Below are 27949 nucleotides of genomic sequence, written 5' to 3' on the forward strand. Positions count from 1 at the left end.
GTCAGAGAGAATAATATGTCAAGTACAACAAGGATTCATCTAAGACACTTCCTTGTCCTCCTATTCATTAATAATTAAATTTATATTATATTATTTGTATTTTTATAATGATACTTGTGAGTAAAACATTTTAGTAAATGATTTTATTTGAGAATTTGCATGAATACAAAAGTAAAATTTACGTTCCATTTATTTAAGTATGGAACCGCAATAAATATTTTTTATAAGTCTCTCAGGAGTGAAATACGTGAAATGATATATAAAAATGTTTACGTCCATATTTCTGAATATAATGGGCTAGTTATTGCTTATTAGGCGGCTCTTCCTGAAATTCGGCTTTCATTATTTTACGGCATTATGTTGACGAGTTGGGTTGTCCTTTAAAAATACCAAATAAATTCGTACACGACATCGATTTTATATATATACATTTTATTGGTAATATGTCGGATAGATCTGGAAATCCATAGAAATTTAATTTGGTATATCAAATGTCAGTCATACCTGAATCAGCTCGACATAAAACTGGCAATGTGGTTTCGCTTGAAATTGACAACAACAAAACTAATGACACCACGATTGTGTGTCAATTTATATATAAATTATGTTGGATTCTAATAATGCTGATTTTATTTATTTATTATTCGATATTTTTCAATTAAATTAATCTCGTAGGTTGACCTTATTCAAACTAACCACACATGTATTACAATCTCCAAGATGGAAATCGAACCCATTTCACCAAACAACCATTACAAACGACAACTGTAGAATACCCCTACACAGAGATCCGATTTATAGAAAAGCATTTTCCTTGATGTACGGTTGATTGTTGTGGGAATTGACCAGATGTATAGACCACAATATCCTATTCCAATGTCTGCTACTCTATTTATCGAAGTGAATGAATTTAAACTGTGCGTTGCACCGAACGTTGGGAACATTCTTGCCATTCCTGTAAGAAAACTTAAACCCCTCTGACTTTAAATGGAAAAAATTCCACAAAAAAATGTTTATTTATAATAATAACTTTATATATTCACTCTGCTTTACTTACTTTTGTAATGCGTATTTTGAAGTATATGAAATATTTATAAGTAGCTGTCAACAAATGAGTCTTTGTATCTTTTATATTTAGATATTAAATTATATAAATATATACAATTCTTAGGAAATGTGACCCTTTCAATCCACTTGAGCAGTCAAAGTACACTGGAGATTCTAAAAGTAAGGAATATATCAAAACCCTTATCGATAAAAGCAATTCATCGGAAAGGTAAAAGACAATAAATAATACCAAATAAAATAATAAATCGTACCGTTGAACAAAGCATTGAGGAATTTGGAAAATATATGGTTTTATAAAAACAATAAATAATGAAAAGATTGTTGGGCACGGATCGATACGAATTGCTTTTTATAACCAATCCAGTTTTGATTTCTCCAAGGGCCACTTCAAACTTCATCTAAATTTTGACTGAATTATTTACATTTACAGCTTTCATAAATTGAAATCCTTTTTATTGGACTTCATGAGTATCTCCTTCGGAACAGCCCCGTACATTCTTCATTTAATTCAAATCTTCAAACTATTCATACTCATCATACATTATGAACACGTTTAATTTAGTTAAATCACATTAATGTTCTGGGCGTACAAGTAGTAAAATAAAATAGTCATATTCAAGAAGTTCCTAAAATAAAACAAAAACATTGAGAACGAACGGTCGGGAAGTTGAAGTGCAGACACTCGAGTATTCTGTCCGTAAAATTGAAATTACCAATTCAAAGTGAGCCTCAAAACTAATAGTTATGAAAATTTGCAATTTCAGTGTGTCAATTACTTCCTCGGTATAAATAAATGCATACATGGAGACCCGTTTTAGCTCCGCATATTTAACGACTGGCTTTTCCTCACTCGAAAGTTGCAGATGCAACTCCTGAAAGTCTCTTTGCCTGGAATAACTAGAAACTGTGTGTTATCAAAATATTAGTTTTCTTACCGGTGGAGTTTTGTGTAAATTTTAAACGGTATTTGCAGATGTTAATATTGGTTTGGAAATTTGCTCAGTCAACACTCCACTAAACACGTAAATTGAGGAAATATTTTAATGCCTTGAGAGTATAAAAGAGTTTTTTTGTACTACGAAGTAAAATTGTAGTTGGCAAAAAGTGCAAAGTTTTAAGTATATAGTAAACATTCCACATATGTTGATTTATGAACCAGACTTTTGGAACAATAATGTGTCAAATCATCAAAATATCAGAGTATACAAGTTATAAATTATCGAGGTATCAAATTTATATGTCTTCAAAGTTTCAAAGTGCCACAAATCATCAGAACTTCTAGGTGTGCTTACACAAACAAAAGCTGTTTAAATTAAGAAATATCAAAATGGAGTAAATTTTTTTCACACTAGTACCACAAGCGGGGATGGTTGAACTTATCGACAAATATAATTAAAAACATTTGACCTAGTTTAGCGTTTTACTGTCGAGGAAAATTCAGTAAATGTATGCATATGCCGTGAAATATTCTCCATTTTTATCGCGTTTCTGTCAGAGAAGATGTATTTTCACGTTACTCTCCTTACTCGCAAAGCTTGTATCTGAAATCACATCATGAAATCGTTTTGCCATTCACTTTTCGCTGAAAATGTCTTTATATATTTATTTAAATTTCGGCCGAATCCATAAATTCACTGATCAGCTCTTTGGATTTATATTGTTTTTTTATATGGTAGACCCTTTCTTGAACAAAGAACAAGTAACAAGTAAAAAGAAGTAATAAATATTTATAATATACTTAGAAAAAAACAAAGTAAACATAATTTAATAATTTACTCTTAGATTAAGTTTCTTTATGACAGACATAGAGTTCATAGATCAATGAAAACTTTGAAGTCTGGTCTATTGAATATGCATGGAGAAACTGAGATAAATATTTATTGGCGCATACTCTAGGTAACGTAAACATTTCCCGTATATGATGATGCACTTTCCAATATACAATTTGGTTTATTTTCCTTCCACATCAACCATCCCTCTCTAATCCTTATGATCTTGGTTTATATTTATTATCCTAATTTTATTTATCATATATACATAAAATACTTTAATTTGATAAAAGGTGTAGGTGGCCAAAATTTGGTAACATGGTCTAATAATAAAGAATATTTAAATAGCTTTTTTGATGTAAAAAAAAATCAGTATAAAAAGTTTAATACATTGAATTGTAGGTATCTAAAGAAACTTTAGAAACAAATTTCATTTAGATTTTTTTTAAACGCATAAAATGTTGTAATAAACAAATACGCAATTTTAGAAGAAAATCAACGAATAAAGAAAGAAACAGATTCATTTATAAATCTGCTCTGAGCAGTACAAACTGAGGTACGTAAGGAGTGGTAAAATTTTATAACTAAAGGATAATGCAGCGATTCCAAGGACTAGGTGTATTTAAACGTCATGACCATAAAGGTGGATACCACTTCCTGTTTGCACATTTGCACAAAGTTTTCAGTGTTCCCGTGTTATTTGTAGTTGAATGGCGGAAACGTAACCAGCATGTAATACCCAATTAATTTGCTGTAATGTGCACGTGTAATTCGAAGTTAGCAGTAAATTGGCAAATTGAGTTTTAAGAATTGTTTAAGCCAAATTGTATGTTCATTTTTGTTAAAACTCGTTCCGTCCGTTGTTCAACTGGGAAGTGGGATATTTTCCAAGGGGTACGTGACTTGCAACAATATAGTGGCATTTGTAAGCCGGCTACGGGAACCGTTTTATTTAAAAAGACATCAGGTATTATCTTACTGATTGGAAAATATAGCACCTACTCCACGTACCAATTTGTTAAAGTTTGTCACGTGAAATGGGTCCGATGAGGTGCACTCACCACGACTACAAATAATAACAGCAAAATAACATTTTAGGAACATATTAAAAGTACAAAATTTCCCACTAAACAACAAACAACACACGTGAGTTGCGATAACTGTTGTTGCTGTACAAGTAAACAGCTACACGAAAATTATTTCACAACTAAAAACCCACAGTGGTAATCAAGTGCGTCCACAGAAGTGGCAGCTAAGCGGAAATCAGTTTGCGAACTAAAATATCGCCATGGGAATACGTTCGGCTGAATTCACAAGATTGCTCAGTGAAATTTCTGCGCTTCAACATTTGGATAATGTAATAGATGGTGTCATTTGCTGTTCCAAAATTAACAAAGCCCGCAATTCACTATGCGGTGAGATGCCGTTTCATTTATGCACGCGGGCCATGAAAATATTATGTTACTATTTACCGGTCTCGCTTCGGCCACTCTATGGAAATCTCGATTATTGTATGGAGATGAAGGTGATGAAATTACTTTGTCAGTTGTCGTTTACGTTGTTTTTCTATGTGCCGTTTTGATGGACGTATCTGCTTTCAACAGGCACTGGAGTTTTACAAAATAAATGTGTATAGAAATTCGGGGTTCAATAAAGACCAACATAAAAACACGTTTAAAATCAAACGGGAGAAATGTTTTGTACCGCCCTAGAACGATACAAAGCTGCTGGAAATTATTAATACCATTCTATTAATCTTTACGGTATCTACCGAAAATTTGAATGGCAAATGACAAATGACTGGGGGAGTTATAATAAATCACCGTGACATTATCAAATTTTTCGCCAAAATATTTTCACATCATCTCAATGGACCATTGAGCTCGAGTAATTAGAGTATATTACAGTTTTAACCGATAATTCGTTTCCACTACGTTTTTTTAAATGGTGCTAGTATTTTTAGTTTTTCAAATTTATGCGTTGCGGCTTTCAATTTGAGTAATTGTTTTAATTAAGCCATATAACACGCATAAAACCACGCCAATTAAAATCAAAAGCCAATTACCCAGCTTTGATGTTTTTTCCGCCCATTAAGATGTTTAAAAAAAAAACTAAATGTCCATTTGAATTAATTTCAATTAAGCAAAAATATTTTCATATTTTCCAACGTGCACTTTTCGTTTTGGCTTTGTAACATCAGAACGTAATTTTTGAATTATTAATAGAGCAAAGAGCCAAATGACCCTTTTCCATTTCGTATAATTATCATCGGAGATTGCTCTTAAATGGGAATTAGATATTTTCACGTATTTGTTAGATTGCCGAACCTAAATTATTTAAGCGGTCGTTAAACGTATACATGGTGGAATTAATTTTCCAAGTTTTGGGAATTCTACCCATCCAATGTATTATTCAGTTAGTCATTTTTCTGGCACAATCCTCATTGATTTATTATAAACAACTAACAAGGGTAAACTGTTGCCTTTAACCTTATTAAATCCGGTAGATTTCATCATATCAATAATTAAAATGAAAAGAAAAATTGAATAACCATTTATAAAATAAGCTTAAGTCATTTTACACATATCAATAATTTTTATTAATATACACTGATAAAGAAATTGAAACACCAAGAAGGGGTGTTCAAATTTAATATTCTTTTGGTAAAACATGTTACAGCAAGGAGTAAACGACTTAAATTTGGTATAGGTTTTCTCATATAAACCCTGTTGCCAGGGTTAGTTTAAACTTTTTTGAAATGACCCTTGTGAATCTGATGCGCTGATTTTTCACCCAGGAACCTCTTGGGGAATGTTTAGATAACTTCGATAGACACATTATTAACTAAGTTATTTAAAAATATCTAAAGTCTTTAATATTTTGTTTCCAAATTTTAATCGTTTACTATTTACTATAACATCTATATTTTACCAAAATAATATTAAATTTGAACACCTCCTTCTTGTTGTTTGATTCTACAGAATTTTGAAAGAGACATCATGATTGACAAACACAATAAAAATCTCCCATTACGGAGCAAATTTGGAGACTTATACTATTTCTGTCGTGCATGATGTCTCTATTAAAATGCTGTCGGATGAAACGCTCAATTGGTAGCCTGAATATTGTGCAAATTTCTCAAATTTATAATTAGCATATAATTATTTCGGAATAAGCGGTAAGGAATTGAAGAAAACAACTAATTAACGTTGTGCCAAATCAATTTATAAAATAATGTTCTGGAGTGTAAATTGCATTAATTAGAAACTGCAACGTAGCAAACTTGAGCAATATCCATTGAATTGCGTGTTGTTATTAAAGTTGTTCAAAATTGATAGATGACTACATTCAGTTAAAGCATAAAATAGCAATTATCACTTTAATTGATAACAGTTATGTTAAACAATATAATTAGAACATTAGTGTGGAGTTATGGTGATAGTTTGCAATTAGACAAATACCATTTTACAATTGTATCGATGCCAATTGATTTATTAATGCATCGTTAAAATTACTACAAATCTAATCCTAGTTTCACTCAGTTTATACCTGACAATTAAACATGGCTGAACGACTAATTATAATTAACTGTGTTCGACAATATCCAAAAAATATTACACGAACAAACTGTCGCAATTTTATTCTTGCACACGTTACGTTTTTGCAACGCGACAGTAAAACGAGCTTACTTACAAATACCACTTTTAAAAGCACAGACAGATTTTTAATCTGTATTAATGAGCGAATCCGACAGAATTTCGAATTCTGTAAATAAATAAATCCCTGGAAACGCGGACCGGAACGTCGGAACGGAATAAATATTCGCGTAGAATTTTCAAACAACAAATCGACCTGAAAACTGACGTAGTCGTTTGAGCTGATGTCAGATTCGTTAAAAAAACTTTGTTATTTTAAATTGCAGCTAATTCAGTGAGGCGAACTATTGGCGTTAAAGATGCTGAAGTATAGTATAGTGAATTTTCCTTTACATGTGCGATAAAAGTGGGAATTGAAATAACTGGCTTGTGGTTTAACATAGGGAACCCGGATTAAAGGTAAACAAGAATATTGGTATATAAAAATTACTCCCTAAAATATATTTTACCTTGTTCCGCACTAAGTTCATTTCCAGAAGGATGTTCATAAAATAGGAATTTGCCGCAGTTCGAACAAAAAATTAAACATTGTAATGGCAAAATAAACAGACACAGCGAGAAAGAGGAAGTAGATCAAAATGGGAATAAATTCAATATGTCGAGGCACAATTTGAAATTAAGATTGATTATCCCTTTCAGATATCGACGTCAAAATGATTTATGATTTACCTTTAGATGTGATTGAGACTGATTTAAATTCTTTTACTATTTGGGGTATATGCGACGCCAGGACTATAAATTTATCGCGTGTTTCATTATTCATCTCTCTGAAATGGAAAAAAGATAAACCATAATATTACTCAAGTATGAGATTATCTTGTCATTAACTAGAAGTACTGATTAACTTGTTTCAGTAGTAAAGAGATGTTTGACGATTCAAAAAGAACAAGGGAACAATGTAAGGCTGCATTTGAAAGTGCAGTAAATCACACGGGATGTGAATAAAATAAAACAGCCCGGCAACCAGCATTAGAAATCCTATTTTCCATGGACCAGGCAACTAAAATAAATAAGACTCTATGAATTATACATAATATTCGTTGGCTTCATAGAACGGAACGGGGTGAAGAAGTGGGCGGTTGGGTGGGGGTGTAGGTTGGTTTGTGTTCTATAACATTAGACTTTAAGGTTGACTTGACTGGGGCATATGCCTGTGACAAGTGGGTTATTGCCGTTCTGATTTAAACGCACGTCGGCCAAGTCAGGTTACAGGTTTGGAACAAACAATAAATTCCGTAACTCGGGCTCAGGCAGCGCGGGGGATTCGTTCCTGTTTTCCAGTTCTCAATACTCGTAAGCCGGGCGGAATTGCTAACATCTGTAAACGTGCATTGCTGTCGCACCGACTCCGAGATTACGCGAATTTATTAGAACGGATATTTCCTGACTACCTATATGTTATTTTTCTGTCTCCTTAGACCAAACCTCATTTTACTACTTGCTTTTGTTTTTACGCCGCTGGGATTTCGTCAAACTGACTGATCACGGGAGAAAACAAAAGTTAACGACCCCCGACGACAATAACCATACAAATAGGAATAATTTTGTGTGGGCAAATCCCCGTGTTAACATTTAAAGCGGTGGGATAATAGAAGTGATGAAAACGTAAACAGTAATTGCATGCTTGAAATGCAAAATGGAAGCAGAACGGCTCCACTCGGAGCAGGATCCGCCGAATAAGGCACGTTTTTTTTTCAACCAGTGAAGGGAAATCTTGTATAGATTGATTCAATTGTGACCCGTGATCAGAATTTCGCGCGCCTAAAAAGCCTCGAGATATTCTCTCATGATACCAATTGTACGGGCCAACTTACCGACTTGTTAAAAATACATGTGAGGGTCTGGTATCGATTAAATTTCCGAATGGATAAGTATGTGGAGCTGGCCACATTGTCGGAATACAAAACGAAAATGATGGGGAGAAATATTCTTACAAGACGTTCCTTTCGATTAAATTGAATTTCAATCCGTCGGTTACGTTAAATATTTAAACTATAACCGAAAGAGCTTTGTTGAAGCTGCCTTGAAACGTTCCAGGCCGTTATTTTAGTTGCAGTGATGTACGGGAGTCGTTTTAAAAGCTTAGTTTACTCACAACTTCAATTAAACTAAAATCCTTTTTATTATTCGCATAAAAGGGGAAACTCTATCCAAATTAATCTATTGGGTTACCGAATTAATTAATTATTCTTCAACGCCAAAATAAGTTTGCTTCAAATTCTATGCGCCAAAGTCCATTCCAACAACTCATACACTTGTGTTACAACATATTTCACCACCGTGACCGGCGGAGTTTCAGTTTAATATTTACACAAAATACAAAACAAACCAGCTGCGATCCACACAACATTCTGCACGTATAAGTTCCAGGAATCCTTTCCGCATTGTTTTTGAAGAAAACCTGATGCCGTTTAATATTAGGGCCGTTGGAATAATAGGCCCGGGACCACGCAGGACTAACAGGTTAGTTAAATACCGCCGATACTATTAAAACCGGGGAAAGTTTCGGGCCGGCAAAATACATCTAAGCTTTATATATAAGGTCCCCGGGTGGCGGCAAAACGGGTGCCGGGGGCGATAATCCTTGAAACTTTTAATCATTTGAACTGGAGCCAAGACACAAGGGTCAGGATTGTGTTCACTCGCTCCGATTTAATTGACGTGCCCGTTCATTTGTCTATGTTTGTATTTCTTATGGTAAATCCACTCTGGTCTCCATCAATTTTCACTGGGAACTTTACACTTCAGTATTTGGGTCTAGTGTTTTATTAAATTTCATTTAATTTTAACAGCAATATGAAATCTTTCGACCATTTTGGAAAATTTTCCAGTTATTTAAACTATTTATTCAAAAAGGTATTTATGAACTGATGCTTCAATTTAAATATTTAAACCACAATTTATTTAAAAAATTGTAATTATTGCACAAATATTTTAATTAAAATAGATTTTCTTTAGGATAATTTGAATAGAAACAAAAAAGCGAGATAATTCATAAATGAGGATAATATTGGATAAAAGCTCTGAGTATTATTGGTTGTAAATATGTGTTGTAATGAAATTTTATTACACCTTGATGTTCAAGATTACATAATTATTAATGCGTTAATCGTGTCTAAATTTACCGGGGGTAAATAATTAAGAGTAGCACATTTGAAATAGAAAATATTTATCTTTAATTAAAGTTTAAAACAAAGTAAACAATATTAAAAGAGGTGCGGGACGAAAGTCTTCAAATAAAACAGAAAGAAAACGGTGCAATTGTATTAGATTTATACAGTGAATTGGCAAGTAAAACAAGAAGGTGTCCGCAGAAATTTCCCTTTAAATAGTTTGTAAACACTGCCCCAGTAGATGAGCGAGTCAAATTTCTGCAACCATCGAGGTTTTACTAGAGTAATTTTAAACAAAGGTAAAACATTTTACGATGTCCTAAATTTTATGCAACGTCTGGAAAAAAATATGCATTTACTTATTTTAATTATTGAAATTATACGGATTTGTTAATTAATAACAGGGATTATATGCTTAATATAATAATATTTCATTTAATTTGTGTTTATGGACTACAAATTTTATGAGTAAAATGGGTTATCGCGATCATAAACTAAATACTTGTTTAGTTATTCATATAGATCTTGAAATAAATTCATGTTTTATATAGTAATGTAGGATATGTTCAAATTATTTTAGTGCACTTTTACGGTCCATATTAATAATAATAAACGGCTTATTTAGCAGTAAAACCGGGCAATAAAAGTGGAATTTATCCGAAATGGATATGAACGAATATACATGCCTTAAAGAAAAACCACTATTGAAAACAAAATGATTGCGAACGTTAAAACTCGGTTTTATTTCCGGCCATAAAACGGCGGTAGTTTCTTGCGCTGAGTTACATCGTCTTTGTGTAACGTGTAGGGCGGCGATCACCTTCGTCTTTCTAATTAGTTGTTTGTCGGGCCCTTTTCTAGCGGACTAATCACGAATAGTTGGAAACATTTCGCTCGGCGGGAACCTTCTAATGAAAATGTTTGCCCGTAAACGCTTCACGAATACAAACACGCGGCGAACGCGTCGGCCGTTCCTCTTTTTCTCTATTAACGTTTCAAGAAATTTCCAGCGGGGCTGTTCATTTTCAATCGTGAAACGAATTAGCGGTGGATCGTCGGCCGACCGAAATTATTGCTCGCTGTTCTCTGCCTAATTTATGGCGCATGTACCCAGTTAAATATACACATTTTTTCTCTACTACACACGTACATTAATTTGTATCGTTTGTTTTCCCATTGAAATAAATTAAATATAAATTAGAAATACAGAGAAGAATATATGCAATTAAATTCTAGATAATAAATAAAAAATATTAAAATATGTACACATTTTATACTGGTATTTTTAGAAGAAATTAAAAATAAATCAAAATATATATTAATATTATTATAAGATTATTAAAAAAAAATTTAAAACTAATTAATTAAATTAAAAAAAAAATGATTTTTTTTATGATTGAAGTGTCTAAAAAGTGAGTATTTTTTAAAATTCAGAAAATTATTAATAATATTACACAGTTATTAAAAATTACGGTTACATATAAAAAAATTGTTTAATTACAAATTTCTTATTTTTAATTAAATTATTATTTTGTTAAGTTTTATAAGTCTTATGGCTAAACATTAATTAAAATTAACAACAAAAAAATAATATAATAATATGTACTCGTAAGATGTCTATAAAACCACAATTTTTGATGTTGCACTGTAACTAAGGATTATTTTACAAGGAATTATTTATCTCAATATTTATTATTAAAAAATGCTATTCAATTATTATTTAGTTTATATTTTTAAACTGAAGTACAGATAGGTGAACCCCATGTATACATATTTATAAAATTATAAAAAATTTATAATTTATTAACATACATTTAATGTAATGACATTTATTGTAATGACCAATAATTGTTAAGTATTTAAAAATAAATTCCCGTATATTACATAAATCAAATTAATCGTGCACTGCGACACGTTAATTTTAATCAAAAACTAATTTAATCAAAATACCAATCCTGAAATGCTTTTATGGTCATTTAATTACGTCCAACTTCACTCTCAACTCCAAAATTTCGCCGGCAATATTTACAATATTCATTCCGGATCAATTTTAAAATGTGAATTTTCCGTATTTATTTTAGTTTAAATTGATTTGTTACTAATAATTTCCATATTTATTTTTTTAATTCATTCCAGTAAGTATGAAGCAGTTTATATGGCACTTTTTTATGGCTTATAATAAATTAGTTTTTTTGGATTTAATTCATTGGTTGGCGTTAGCGTTGATATAGGAACATTAGTATTTTTTATCATACAACCAAAACATTAAATCTACTAGCATTGTTCTCTGGGGAATATCACTAACCGGACATGTAATATCGTCCGGTACAACATCCTAAATTGTCAATTACCATAATGCAAGCGATTTATAAACGTCTCCCGATCAAAATCTAGACATCATTTGTTCCGGGCAACGTTTCGTTTCCAACTTGGCAACATTTGATAAATTGACGGGTTTATATAAAATGTGTCGTTTCAGATTGTGAATTTATTTACCCCGAAAATCATTGGAGGACGGGGCAAAAGCGAAATGAGAAATTAGCTAAGTCAGTGTAACAGATGTTTATAACCATTTTGTCCAGCGGCAAGACCTCCTGAGGCGAATTATCGACACACAGTTCCACAATAATCTTTTTCTAAATGTTATTTCTCTGCAAATACTCGAGAGTTTACTTAACTGCACACTATACAATCTTTAAGAGTTGTTAAAGCTAACTTACAGCACTTGAAAGTTTAATCTGTTAGATTCAGTCATATGCATTTTGCTGAAACTTAACTGTAGTTATAACTTGTGTGCGAACACGATTGTACACGGTAAATTATGACCGGGGATGTTCCGTATAAAGTTCCATCCAAATAACGATGTGAATATCCCACTTACATTTTTCCTTCTACATTAAAATTGGTATATTTCAGTGATTTTCACATTTTAAACTGGATTTCCGGCGATTTCTATCTTGTAAGTAACGACTTTTTGATGGGGGTGTTATCGATTCTCCCAAGCGGGAACGAATAATGAGGAATATCTATTTGATTTTAAACATCCCAAATAGAACTTTAAACTTTATGCTACCTTTGGGATTTCGCTGAAAATATTTTATAATGGCATCAAAATAAAATTTTCAAATTCAAATATTGAAATTATTTATTTTCCTTATCAATAAGCAATAACATAATTATTATTTTTAAAATTCATATTATTTATTAGAAAAATAATTTAAATATTTAAATAGGTTAATTTACCTTTTAAAAGTTTATATTTTTATTTTATTTAATATAAAGGATTCTTAAAACATGTTTAACAAACAAAAAAGGTTAGACTTTTATAAATTACGAATGAGAGTAAACATAGAATAGAATTATCTGTACTTACCATATAAATAATTGCATCTCGCCACATTTGAGGGTATCTGAAACAATAAAACAATTTTTTTTACACAATGTGTAGTCCAAGTGGCGGAAAATTAGGACCGTCAGATAAAACAACAGTAATTTTTTAAGCGTGCGTACAAGAGTATAAGCCACACATAAACAGTTGATTTTATCGCATCCCCCGAAACAATAGTCAGCGGCAGCGACCATAAAAGAAAATATTTAAGTGAAAATGTAAAACGAAAATGCGGAGATTTCATTAAGATGCTAAGGAAAAGACATTGTCTCGCGTAAAGGAGAGGCGAACGAGAACGTTTTGCACAACAATTTGTATTCCGGACTATATCCTGTTTTGGTTCAGTCGGTTGTTAAAAATTTTATTTTCCTTCACTTTATATTTTTCGATCGGGGCAATCGCGAAATTTAATCCCGTGGCGAAATTCAAAAACTTGGCCCTCGACACATCTTCGCATTTCTCCTGGCGTCTCCGCCAAGAACGCAAATTACGATAATCCTGAATTCGGTGCGGTCACCTCTGCAAAAATTGATTTGCTGCACGGAATGCGCTTATTCCAAGGCTATTACCAATTGCTGCTTTGAATTACACACTGCGATTTCTCTACATGGATTAACAATACAAATCCGGAATGGTTTAATCAAAATGCCACAACAATCGTGTATTGTTTACTACTAACATATATGGAAAAATATGATTTTTAATTTTGGAGGATTAATTTTCACTGAGTAAACATTATCAATTTAAAAACTGAGTGATCATTAAACGAGATAAATTTACATCCCTATTGTTTACTAAACTGTATTACAATGTTGAAACTTTTTTATAGCGTTTGAAAGCTAAATAAACCTAATAAGTACCACTGAAAAAATGGTATTTTATTTGATTTCCGCCTATTTCGAACAAGAGTATGTTTGCTGAAATTTTTCAACCGTGTTGTGCCATTTAAAATCCACCGTGGAGTGTTTCATGTAAGCGTCGATATGAAGTATTGATTTTCGCCGTACAATATGGCATAACGAATGCTTTGTTTTCAAGTTTGAAAAAGTATAGTTCAAGAAGCGACGCTGACGAATGCAATTCGCATTTTATTCAACCGCATCTCTATCCAAAGTCCCTGGGAACTGAGTGCTTTCCATTATTGCCCAGAAAAAGAGAAAAGTGAACTGGCTCTGCCAGAAGGTGGATAATCAAGCTGCGATGTAACATTTTTAAATACATAAAATATAAATGTAAATACTCCTCGGATTTTACCAGAATCTCGGCTATTCATAATCAGTCGAGTACTATAAGATGAATAATGGCCAGTTTTCCCTCGAAATGTGCTTTTTGTATTTTACCACGAGAAGTTTTAAATGGAGGCGTACAATGTATTAAAAGGTTTCTTGTTCTGTTTCGTATTTCAAATTATGATAAATAGATTAGTTGTTGTACTAAATTACTTAAATTAAGCAAGTTTTTTTTTTTACATAAACTCATTGTACCAATACTTTTACTGATAATTAATGATTTTATTCTATTAATTTCATTTCAGTGAGTACTAATAAAATGTTTTATAATAATTAAATTAAATCAGAACCCATAAAAGCACTTCAAATATATATATATATATATATATTAATTTATAATTATTCGTTGTCTCTACGAATTGCTAGATAAAATGCATTTATTTTGTGAAGCAAAATAAATTAACAATCACCGAAAAATGTATTTAAGTCTTTTCTGCTGTCATAAACAACCAGTGCTCAGAGTAAATACGTAATTTCGTTAACTCGCAGCGTTTTAGCGTTCCATTGAATTTTTGTTAAAAATATTTAACTTGATAAAAGTTTATGTACTGCTCAAGTTTGGCGAATGAAAATTTAATGATTTTTCTCTTTGACATAATACACGTTGTTTTACAGTGAAAACCTTTTACTTTGGCTATAAAAGAAAATTGAAAAGTTTCCTATAGAGTAATGTCTGAAAGTATTTTGAAAAGCGATATTTCTACACAATTTATTTAACATTTCCAACTTCTAAACGATTTATTATTACATTAATGCCGCAGAAATTCGTCCTAACCACGCACAGTCATAAATTCAACACTTCTTGGCACAACACAGTCGCCAATAAATTAACTTCCTTTCAATATACTACACTTTTAACTTTTTGTTTGAGACTCGGATAAAATGTTAATTTATAGTTGTTTTTAATTAGTGTTGGAACAGGTATAGATTTTCATTGTATACGGAACAAACTGTTCCGGTTTCTTGGCACAAGTGCGTAATAAAATCAAGATTTACGTCTGAGCCAAATTATTGATTAAATAGAAAGGGTCCAAGTACCAACCATTCGTCTGTGCCAGAGGGAAATTATCGCACACTTGTGTTCCTCAATTAAGATCTTTAGTTGGAGTCGAGTCGTTATTATTTTAGATGGGCACCTAAATATCCATTTTCATATAATCCACTGACGTAATTAAGTTATTTAAATTATGCTCCTGTTCGGATTAAATGTGCACCGAATTAATTGAATGATAAATTATGTCGACGAAAGTGAACTTTGTTTTCCAACGATCTGTTCCGGTTATATGCTGTTATATAAATGCTTTATTTCTGGTCCAGTTAATAAACACATTTAGTAACATTTTTCATGTGCATAATTGACGTTTGAACAACGCAATTATCGTAAATGACCCTCTCGATGTTCTGAGCTTCAAAGTGAAACGTCGAGTGCATCCCGCTGATTGGAGTTTCTGGCGACAACGTTTTAATTTATACCCGACCAGGACAAAACAAAAACAAAACACAAATGCCTTTGCGTTCGTATCTCGGCATTGAAAACTTCACGTTTTATCTCGCGAAGTCGCGGTTCCTGTTTTCAATAGTTTAAAAGAGTTTTTAACAATCCGCCAAAATGTAAGAAAAAAGTGTACATGAGTTGATTATTTAATTCAGTTGTGCGTAAAAAGTATGGAATCGGTGAAATGCATATTTTATGGCTTCAGGTAACTTTAATACAAACACTTAAAAGTTTGTGTCAAATATAGGAGTTTTATTTTAAAGTGCTTTAATGTGATATTATGTAAAACGGTCACGAGCTTCACTCCCACCTGGAAACACGGAAACTTTTTAACTATCACTGTAACGTTGGAAATTGTTCGTATTTTCATTTTTAGGTTTTGTGCGAAATCCTTTTACATATTTTTGCATTCAACCGAATGACAATGCCGAATCTCCTCTGGAGTGCTTGCAAACCTCGTTTCGTTCGTCACAATTTCAGTTATTCAATATTCTGTAAAATCTCATTCACCTTTTATAAATTGTCCATTAAAAAGCATTTCCAAAAGCAACGGCCCACATTGTAACAAAAGCGGGAGGACGTGCATCCGATTTGCATTTACGCGAAAACCAATTATGTTGGTATTATATTTTGTAATTAAATTACACGCGAATTTTAAACTGTTTAATCTTTCCTTACTATAGTACCTTTCCAATATGTTACCTAAACTATACTAATAAATATTTCAAATTATAATAAAAGTAGGATTTTATCAAAATATTTTCATATTTTTTAATATTAGCGTTACAAAATATTGAAAATATTTTCTCATTTATTATACCATTTTCAATTCACTTTATTAAATACGAAATTAATTAATATTTACCTAAATGGATTTTTATTAATCTATAATTGATCAATATTTTACAATTTATATTTTTACTGTTTGTTTGCGTGTCTTTTAAAGTGAACAATTTTGTTTATTTCAAGAATCAGATATTATATTGCAACAAACATTATATCAAAATAAGATTTAAAAAACAATATAAACATGTCCTGCATAAATTAATCAAAATTTCATCAACAACAGAACTTTTAAACTAGTAATAAAGCTAATATTAATAGCTAACCTTAATAAAAACTAAACAGAATATTAACAACTAAATTTTACAAATTAGTACATCAATTGATAATCGATTGACCTCAGCGAAACTTATTAAATTTTGTGAGACAAATACATTTAGGGTAGTTGTTGTTGACTCTCTTTGACATGTTCCAACATTTTTATTTTTACGTCTATTGAATATAAAAATCAATCATATTCAAAATGTATTTAATCTGGGAAATTCAAATTATCCACTTCAAAGGACGCTGAGATATATCGGTCTCGTTTTAATGTAATTTAGAAGAAAATTTAATTAAGACAATGACATTTTGAATAAAATAAACATGTTTTGAAACGTTAATTAATTAATACAAAATATACACATGTTTTATCTAGAGCTGGAGTTCATTTTTCCTGCGTTGAATACTGACAAAAAAGAAACAATATAAAAATTGTTTAATTAACATGTTACGGAAAATGTATTAACAAAATTTCCGTTTTCTCCGCCAGATTACAATCAAGTCGTGAACTAGTTTGGCAACGGAATAAACAATTCGTCAAAATAAATCCAGAATGTAAAGTTGATATAAATTTAATTACATTAGTCCACTTGTAGGTTGTTGGATTCAGGACGCGAATGAATTATGGCCGTTGGGTAATTTCTCATCTTTAACATCGGAAATGCTGCAAAACGGATTTCTCTATGAATACCCAAAGCGCATTTAAACTGTTAGTGTGCTATGCAGATAATAACTCTCACACCAAACTTTTATATTATAATCCCTCAATTCGGGAGGGCAATAAAAATGACACATAAAACTGTTAAAAGGTTTTATTTATTTGCTGTTGGCTTAGGTTACGAGAAAAGGTGAAATTTAATCAACGTATTATCGTAACCCGCTTTCGATCCTGTTTTGTTTATTTGTTCGGTGTTTTACGTAAAAAAACACCGTTAACATGTTGAGGCATAGGAAAATATAAATGCAAAAACCAGGTAATTTAATTAATATTATTGTTTTAATAAATTATAATTCACGACCGACAGCAGCATGTTCGTAATCTCTTCCGCCGCAATTATTCCACATATAAAAGTTTAAAAAATAAACAAGCGAGGCAATAACTTCATAAATAATAAACAAACACAAACAATCCATACAAAATCATCACGGGATTTCTTATAGGAAAATTTAACATTTTTTATCGAAGGCAAAGTGATATACGTGTATAATATCGTAAACCGTATTTTATTAAAGTCATAAACCAACTTTATTTTTCTCAGTGCTTTCCCAGGCTTGTTTATTATTCCCGGCAAATTGAAAAAAAGTATGTTTAGGTCACATTCACTCCAAATGAAAGGAGTAAAAGAGGTAATTTTATTGAGTAAGCTGGAGCTTGTGATCGTCGACCTTTTAAAAAAGCTTGCTTTTGCCCGGTTACATAATAAGTATCTAAATAATCAGACTGAAAGCGCGTTACTTGAAAACATCCGTTGCTTCTTCAGTCCGTATTTTATTTCGGCAATCAAACACATCAACAGTTCTATTCACGGCGTTTCGTCTGAAGATTACCGTCGTCCATTTTTGTAAATGTTTCAAAAATGTTATGGGGTGGTTGACTGGGTGATAATTCGTCTTGGAGGTTTTGTCTCGCGTTAGAATATATGCGAAATTAAGTGTGTTACGTTCACCCAATAGTGATTTATTTATGTTTAATTTTTCGGCAGCCGAATAAAAAATTCATGAGACCGTTGTCAGTTTTGTCACGAGAAGAATAAGCGGTTTTCAGATTTTCCAGACACACAAGACTCTTCGCGGAGCGGCACGATTTTAAAATATTTATGGAATTCGGTAAGAGACAAATGATTTCGGGATATTTACGCTTTTGCTTTCCTAAAATGTTATACACTCTTTTGTGGAATATACGACCAGTGTGTTCATATCTTGGTGAAAAATTCACGTATTGTTGCTAATGGTATTGTATTTTCTACGTTGGTTTCAGAGCTTTTTTTGACGTGTTTTTATTTATTGACTTTTGCTTTAATTTATATGATAAATGTTGAAAATTAGTCAGACATTTTTTACAATAAAAAAATGATATATTAGAAAAACTCAAATAAATCATTAATTGAGTCAAATGATATTCTACTTCCATCACTACATATAAAACTAGGTCTTTTCAAAGACTCTGAATAAAGATGGTGCCGCTTTTAAACATTTAAATATTTCATAGATGGTTTTATCAAAAATAAGAAAAGTGACAACTACAGACAAATTGTTACTGAATTATTAGAAAATTATTGTGAATTTTTTATACAAAACGTGGGTGTGAATACGAACATCATGCCCATCAAGAATGTTTGAAAGTTGAAATAAATTATCCAGGATTTTAGGAAAAAAGTATGTTAGGAGATTACTGCTGATCCAGAGAAATACAAGCGATATTCATTTTTAAAATTCTCTTTATTTGTGATATTTTATATTTGGCAATCTTGACCTGATAAAGAATAAGCAGTAATAGATTCGAATTCAACGCACCAAATTACCTTACAAATCCTGTTTGATTGCTCCTGTCCAAAACCTTGTATGACAGTGTAATTTTAGAACGTTTCAACCAGTTTTATTCAAACTTGCTATGTTCTTTTAGTAAGTCAATATAAACTCGTTGAAATAATTGGATTAACCTTGTGTTTTTGTATTCTGTTCAAAATTTTTAAATTAAAGTTCACTAGCTACCATCACTTTTTTGTTTTTTAAAATAAACATAGTTCATTAAAAATGTTGCAACAGTGCACGTTAATATAGTTTTTAAACAATTTTAATTTAATTTTTTGAGGATTTCACGTACGGCCCAAACAACGAAACTCTACCGGCAAAATTTTAAACGAAACAAAATCGCACATTTTGAAATTCAAATTAAATAAGTAAACAATATGGCGTGGCGCTTTAAATTCGCCCGTCTTCCCAACTTTCACGCGCGGAACTTATTCTATTTGTAAATCGGAAAGGTCCTGGGAGAAGAATTAGCCGGGCTCGCGGATGCAAACCCCGAAAGTTTTCTCCTTTTTTCTTTTTTTTTTTCTTTGGTGCTCCAATTTTGTGCGTGCGCCCCCGGGAACGGGCGTTGACGAAACGCGATCAAATATAAAATATGTTCGGATCGCGGTCACGGGTTTTTATCATAAATAACGTCAAACGTCACGATGTGCTCGCCGCCAAATGTATGCATCGACATGTTTATGTCTCCCTCGGTGTTCTGGTTTAATAGCACGGCCGGACTTCATTTGTGATTTCGATATATATTGATGAAATTTCGGGCCCGCAAAAAAATCATCGTCCTTCGTTGATTATGATATATTTTACTTGCGGTGCTGTGTCCTACTACTTTGGTTTCGGTTCATTGTGCCTGGGAAAACATGTCCAATATTCACCCTGACGTTAATGTAAAATGTCCCGTATGAAGATTAATCTCTTATTTTTTCTAATCACTAATTCAATTCCAATATTTATATTTTTTTATTTTTTAGTACCCTAAACTAACTGTATACTAATTTAATATTTTTTAGATTTTTAGTTAGTTATTGTCTTATTTTTGTATTCACAGTTTTAACAAATTCAATTAAAACTTTATAACATTTACAAATTAATTTTGTATTACCTACGAAATAATTAGTTAATTAATTAACTATTTGATAGATACCAAATATTAAATTTTTTCATCATCTAAACGAAGCTGGTCGTTTACATTTCTATCTGCCATTATCAGATAATGACTGGATTTAATTTGGGCGATGTAAATGATCAGGTTTTAATTGCGAAGCAGAAAATAATAAAAAGAAGGGAGTGAAAAAACCCCATGTTATACTTAACAAAGACACATGTGTAGGGAAAAACGATTGAAAGGGCACGAACAAAGTCGTTTATTAAGTTAAAATCTAAAAGAGCCATAAAACCAAATTGAGGCGAAACAAATTCACGAGAGAGGGAGGCCGCCCGGTTCGCTGATACTTTGATAGATACATACGTTACCATCCGAAACGATTCAACCCATACAAGTCAATTAAAGGACAATCGGAGTATAGAAAACAAATAAAAAGGAAAAATTTAACGGGTGAATTAGGTCGGCAACGACGATCAATTAGTCTAATTGGCTGACGACTCTCATATACAAAACCAATCACTTCATCAGCGTGGATGATTGCCGTAATTGAGCGGGGAACCGGGCACAGCAGCACAAAAAAAAACCTGCAACGGAATTAATGATTGGCACAATCTCGCAAATTATCCGGCCCCGCGTTCCGGGTTTTGGCGGGCCGCAACTTTCAGTCGAGCAAACTAAACCAATTTTGTTTACGGCACCTGCAGGTTTGCAGTTTCAGTGCGGCCGATCTGTTTTTGATATAGCTAAGAAAATACTGGTGCAGATTTAATATTGGTTTTAGATGTTGTTAACTCGTGGTTGATTGATTTAGGTTTATTATTATGCGGTGATTTGTTATAGTTTCAAAACTAGTTAGTGAATGTTGTTAGAACATTTTAACAGCATTGGAGATAATTTACAAACCTTAGGTTACTGGACATGTCGATAATTGAAACTTGCTAACTGTGTTTAATTGTAATTGAAACATTGTAAACTACTGAACACAAAGTTTATTGCCTGTTTATTTGTTCTTGATACTTATATAAATTGTAATTTACAACTTCTATACGAAGAAGAACAAAGTTTGCTTGTTTAAAGTCTGAAATTAGTGTTATAAACTAAAATAGATTAGTCCAAAAATTTATTTAGAGAAAATCTAACGTCAAAGTAAAAGTTTATTAATCTCGTGAAATATTTTAAAGTTTCTGTACCTTTAAAGTGCCTCAAAAGCTTAAAATTTAAATGTTGCTGGGTAGGATTATGTGTGATAATCCTGGAAACTTTTAATTATGTTAATTGAAGTTAAGATACAAGGGTCAGGATTGAATAAAGTTATAAGCCAGTTAATTCCACTCAAGTTTTTTTCTCAAAATTAAACAGAATAAGTTTCACCATTCTGTTCTTACACTCAAACAACATTTTTTATCCTAAACCAACAAATTAGAAATAATAAAAATAAAAAATCTTGTTACTCATCACGTCAAAAGATCCACAACAAATAAAATAAATACGAACGTTTCATTTTAAACATGGATTAGATTGTGAATAGAATTATTCTGGGTTTCGTCCAAAGTTTCAATCATCAAATATTTGAGAGAAATTTCCCTGGAAAATACAAGCGAGACGTCCCGTAATAAAATCATTTTCACACATAAGTAAAACAGTGAAGAGACCATTATGTATTTTCTCGGCGTTTGTAAATCATCAAGAGCGGCTTGCAAAAACAATCTGGGTCGCTTTGCGTCATACATTTAAGTTTGCCGAACACAAAGACGTTCTAAGTTTGACGAAGCTGTTCCATATTCATAAGAGTCATTCCGAGATTGACAGGCTAGAGCAAAATGGAAAAAAAAACAGAAGAAAAACAAAACACAAAAACAGGCTCTATGGAAATACTAAGATAATATTGTTCGAGACGCTTCCGTTTTTTAATAAACATAATTATTAAGTATAGTGTGTAAATTATTCATTCTGAAATTTACATTTTATGATGGACCAGGCGGGAACTTTCAAATATTGATTTAATACTAATTTCCAGTCAGCCGACCTTCTCACTCATTTTCCTTGCCCGAAATATGAGCAGGTGTTTACTTTAATTATCCAGATACAAGAGATAGGACTCAAAGATTGCGATTCAATTTAAAATTCAATAATTTAGTACTTCATGAATAAGGGAACAGGTCTCTGTTCCCCGAAAGGGAGGTACAAATAATTATATAAATAATGATGATGAATTTACCTCGCCACGTGTAAATAATTTAGGTGTAATCCCATTTTTGATTTAAATTTCAAATAAAAGAGGTGGTTGAAAAGGGAATTGAATTATTGTAATGTACCGGGTTTTTTTAGCTCGCAGACACGGTGATAGAAGTTTCTGATACTCTCGCCTGTCATTTCCGATTCAGTTGCAAATCTTATGTCTATTAAAATGCGTTTTTTCTTCCGGTTAATGTTTCATTCTGCTCACGATTTTGCAGTTCTGTCACGGCTTGATATCCTGGAAAAGTTCCGAAAGACTCCAACCTAGAATAAGTAACCGAGAATTGTAGCTTTTAGCACTTAAATAAACTGAACCTTCTAGATGAACTGTCATATATTTCCGCATAATAATTCTAAAGTTTGTTGCAGTTAGCACACTTAGCGAAGTAAAATAGAGCTAATTACCGCAATCACCCTCAATTAAAACTTTATCAAGCTCCAGTCAGATTTAATGTAGCAGGATCACGACCAAATATTATGCATGACTTATATTTTAACATTTAAGACATTGAGTTCATAGTGTAAAAAGTGATCAAACAAACCGGTAACCCATTCCCATTCACCAGTGCTAATTCACAGCAAGTTTCCGAGGGCAGTATTTCGGGGGGATGGCAGGTAATTCGATGTGAAATACGTAACAGAAGCGACGCCCGGCTTCTAAGCGTTACATTTAAATTAATATATTCAATTCGGCTTCCTGGACCCCGAATAAATTGTTTCGGATGGTCCTGTCTTAATTCGTGGTAATGCACTCCGGTATTATTTACGTTTGTTAACACACAAATGGAAATATCCGGTGTTTGATATCCGGTTACGGAATTATGTGGTATATTTTTTGAAAAGCACATATTTATAGTGAGAGTTTGTTTGTGTAACTATTATTTAAGATAATTTGATTACGAAGTTGTTAAATTTACAATACCTGAAATTTTTTGGTAGACCCTCCGATTTACAATAGCAAATATAGGAAGGAAAATATTTATTTAACAATAAAAATTAAGACAAAGTAACTTAAATTACTATTAATTGAATTTTACTGATATCAATGTTATTGAAATGGACTGATAGACTAATAACAAATGAAATACTTTGTTTACTTAAATAGTAGGACTTACTTAGGGACACAAATTAACACAAAACAATTACTAAATCACTGAAAACTACCATTTTTATCACTTCTGAAAACAGAGAGGATGTGAGTCGGTGGTGACTTAAGGTACTGTTGGATGGAACTTCACCCAACTCGAAATTACTCGCATCAATGAGGTTGCTTGCTCTACCACTGTACTTTTGGTTCTAAACATTGCCAAACTGTCCCTTGTTATTTACCCTGCTCTAATATATTCGTACTTGGTTGAATAAAACCTACTGTGTCTTTTTCATGTATAAACAAATGTACAAATATTCTCATACAATTTACAAAAGGATAAAAACCAAAGTACTCACAAAATAATTAAAATCAATTTATTATTTTATTTGGTCTTAGTTATTAAGGTTAAAACTCAAAGAACCCAAGTTGCTTTTCTCATAAACAATTAGCTACAATTAAAGGATTATGTTTAGTTTTTTTATTACTCATATTAATAATTTTATCAAATGACCAAACCGTTGAGATAGAATATGAATAGAAAAATCTTATTTGCGTTGATTTCAAAATTATAAAAATTGACATTAGTTAAGACAATCCCCTGTAGAAAGTAGATAATTGTTTCCTTAAATACACCATGCTAAAATCTTTTTGAAATTAATTGAATATTATTAATTATTATAATTTATAATAACTAAGTGACCTGTTTGTTATAAACGTTAGTCTAAAATACTAAATGGAAAATTTTTTCGACCTCTAAAAAATGTAATAAAAACATCAGTTTGAAAGAATTTTCGTGAATATAAATATATATCTGAAGTTCCACTTTAGTGGGCACCTTAAATTATGAAAATATTTGAACTGTTAAAAAACATTTTACAGTTCTTTCCATTTGACCAAAATATCAACGTGGTTACAATTTTGCGGTTCAACAGTTACAAATTGCTCAGCAAAGTATTTATTTTTATATACTTGATATTTTGATATTAATAAAATTAATTAATTATTTTATTAAAAGAAATTAATTAATTAATTTTTTAATTATTAGGTGAAGAAGTTTAAGTTTTAAAGAATTAACTTTAATATGAAACATAATACTCGTAAATTATCAGTTGCAGCAAAATGTGAAATATTTACATTACGTTTCAATTTAATTAGATATCAAATTAACAAAATAATATCTGCATTATAATTTACATAAATTTAACAATTAAACATTTACTTTGCCTCATTGTGTGGTATAAAAATATACAGGCTGTTTCAAAAGTAATGTGAAATATATAATGGTGAGATTTTTGCATTCATTTAAAAATGAACGTACGTTTTTTACATCTTAAATTTTATTTATTTATAAAATATTATCGTTTATTTATAACATCTAAGGTACATATGTCTTTAATTATTGATATTATAAATAAAAAATGATATATTGAAAAATTTTCTGGCCTTTTTTCAATATTTAAGTTGTTTAGGGCATACGCCCATTTGAAGTCGAAACACCCTGTAAATTAATTACATAAAATTATTTTAGGAAATTATTCATAGTATAAAATTTTATTAATAAAGTGATTTAATAAATATAAAAAAGTGTTAAAAATATCTATCATAATAAAAAATATTAAAATTTTGTGACAATAGAACAAAAGTTATTGGTATTTTTGATTATTTACAAATTAAAACTGAATGTAAATGTAAATTTATTTCCCCAACTAAACTAATACCGCACATACATATGTATTTTTGCGGTGTAAAATATGAAATTGTAATTTACAATAACATTTTTATTTATTCAAACGGACAAAATGTTGAAAGTTGTGTATGCAGTCGAACAATTGCAGTTGTGGCGCAGAGTGAAGACATAACAAAAGAAAATTGTTTGAAATTCACGTAACGTGGCTCGCATGCGACAGTTTCTCATTAATAAAACCATAGATCATGGAACACTACATTACGATCGTATCGGACTTAAAGGAAAATAAATATAAAAAACCGTACTTAAGTAAATTGTAAGGAAAACATAAACATAAAGAGGCGATAAAGGATGATAAAATGGCTGGGGCCCATAAATCTGCGTTTTTAATAAAACTAGCGAGCATTTACAGAGGACAATATTAGAGTAAAATATTGTTTATGAATTTACGAGCTCACGAGTACGTCATAAATTCGGGCCGAAACCGCCTCGTTCACGTTGACCTCTGATGAAATTTTGTATACATATAATTAATTTGTTGTCCGTTGCTCTGGCGAATCGCAAATTAATTGCAACACGAAAAAAGACGGCCATGCTTGATTAATTAGTTTTCCCAATCGATGTCTGCAATTGTGTAAATTAATTATCGGTACCGGATAATGTCAATTCGTTCATAAATGCGGAGGATTTAACGGAATTTTCAAAGCGATTTTCAATTTGGCTCAAGGATTTTTTTATACTAATTGGAATTTTTTTATTTAATAAGCAAAACTATTATTTGCACAAGGTATTTTGTTTGAATTTTAATTTCTATTTTAAATGTATGAGGTTGTATATATCTAAATTTATGAGCTATTTTGATGGTATGTTTAAATTTTCATAGAACTTGTTATATAAAGTTTATTTTATTTAAAAGTTTTAAAGAACATTAAAAAAATAAGTTGAATAATTTATTAAATAATAATTATTTATTGTGTATAATGTGTATATTTATTTATGCAAATATTTATATAAAATATTATTAAATGAATAATTTGAAATGTTCCAAATTTAAACAGTAAGCTAAACTAATTAATTTATATATATATATATATATATATATATATATATATATTAAAATTATTTACTTGGTTAATATTTATTATATTATCATTTATGTCAAAATGAATCGAAATTCATTAAAGTAAAATCAAATTAATGAGCTTAATTAAAATAAATTAAAAAATAATACGATTCGAGGTCTGTGCTACTTTTTTAGTTTGCAAAAACTACTTTAAGAAATTGAACTTTTAATGCAGTGCTCAGTAGCAGGAATATAATCTCTAAAATCTTTTGTTATTTTATTATCTTAATAAGTATTATTTAAAACAAGTTTTTTATCTTGAGTAAAGTGCATGGGTTAATTTGAAATCCAATAAGGTGAAGCTTTAATATAATCTATTTAAGTATAATTTAATTTAACATTTTAAATACTTTGTTTTTATTGAATTGGCAAAGAAAAATATTATTTTCAACTCCTCTTGTACGGTTAATTTACAAAAAAATAATAAAAATATTTTATTTACAATAAATTTTATTTGTTCTGTACTAAACTTAAAGAAGCAAAATGATAAAATATAATATGTGACTTTAAATCTGAATAAAATTTATCTAGGAAATAGTTGATGGTATAATATTTAAAATTTATCCGTCACATGCCAGAGACGTCGCGACGTGACCCAGTTAAACATGTTTTCGTGTCGGATGCATTTCAACTACTCTCCTCTAATCTTCAACTTACCGGAAAAACTAGCCAGTAACATGTACATAAACTATCAGTCTGTCAGACAAAGTCAGCTTAGCGATTGTAATATTAAAGAACAGTGTTTTATCGTTCAGCCTGGACGAACTGAAAACGGTTATTGTTTATTCATGTTGCCCGGTTATGTTTATATCAGGAAACGCTTTATCAAAATTTCTATGTTTGAATGGGGTAGCACTGGTTTTGTGGTGTAGGCGTCAGGACGCCTGCGATGTTGCCAGCGGACTAAATCGAGTCGTCTGTGATGAAAATCCGACGCCTGCCGACGCCCCCTTCGCACAAAGCGCCGGTCCGCGGAAACAAGTAAGACTGATCCAAGAACTGATTAACATAGGTCAGTGGAAGAACGACCACAATTATTAATTTCTCTTCACTTATTTCACAGACACACACGCAGTTAGATAATTAATTTATTGAATTAAATATTTTAATATATGTGTTTATAAATTAAAAAGTCTAAATTATTTTCCTTTTTTTTTTTTTTCAACATGGATATATCAAGACAAAGACTAAAATTTTAATATGTTTTCTGATAACAAGAAGTTTTTTCATTCAAATAACAAATATTTCTTTGTCGTCTGAGGCAGACTTTATTTCGAATTTGATTATTTGAT

The 27949-nt window shown here is 31.1% G+C and overlaps 1 protein-coding gene across 1 annotated transcript in view; it reads right to left on the minus strand.

Moving 5' to 3' along the window:
• LOC109599553 (leucine-rich repeat-containing protein 24-like) overlaps positions 1-27524 on the minus strand; it is a 57581-nt gene extending 30057 nt beyond the window's left edge. Inside the window, exons 1-2 of the mRNA XM_049969699.1 lie at positions 27315-27524; positions 12980-13016 (exon numbers count right to left, since the gene is read on the minus strand). The gene's annotated coding sequence lies outside the window, so the exon portion shown is untranslated. The remainder of the gene's footprint in view (positions 1-12979; positions 13017-27314) is intronic.
• Positions 27525-27949: the final 425 nt, after the last annotated feature.

The sequence above is a fragment of the Aethina tumida genome, chromosome 7 (assembly GCF_024364675.1).
Source record: "Aethina tumida isolate Nest 87 chromosome 7, icAetTumi1.1, whole genome shotgun sequence".
NCBI lineage: Eukaryota > Metazoa > Arthropoda > Insecta > Coleoptera > Nitidulidae > Aethina > Aethina tumida.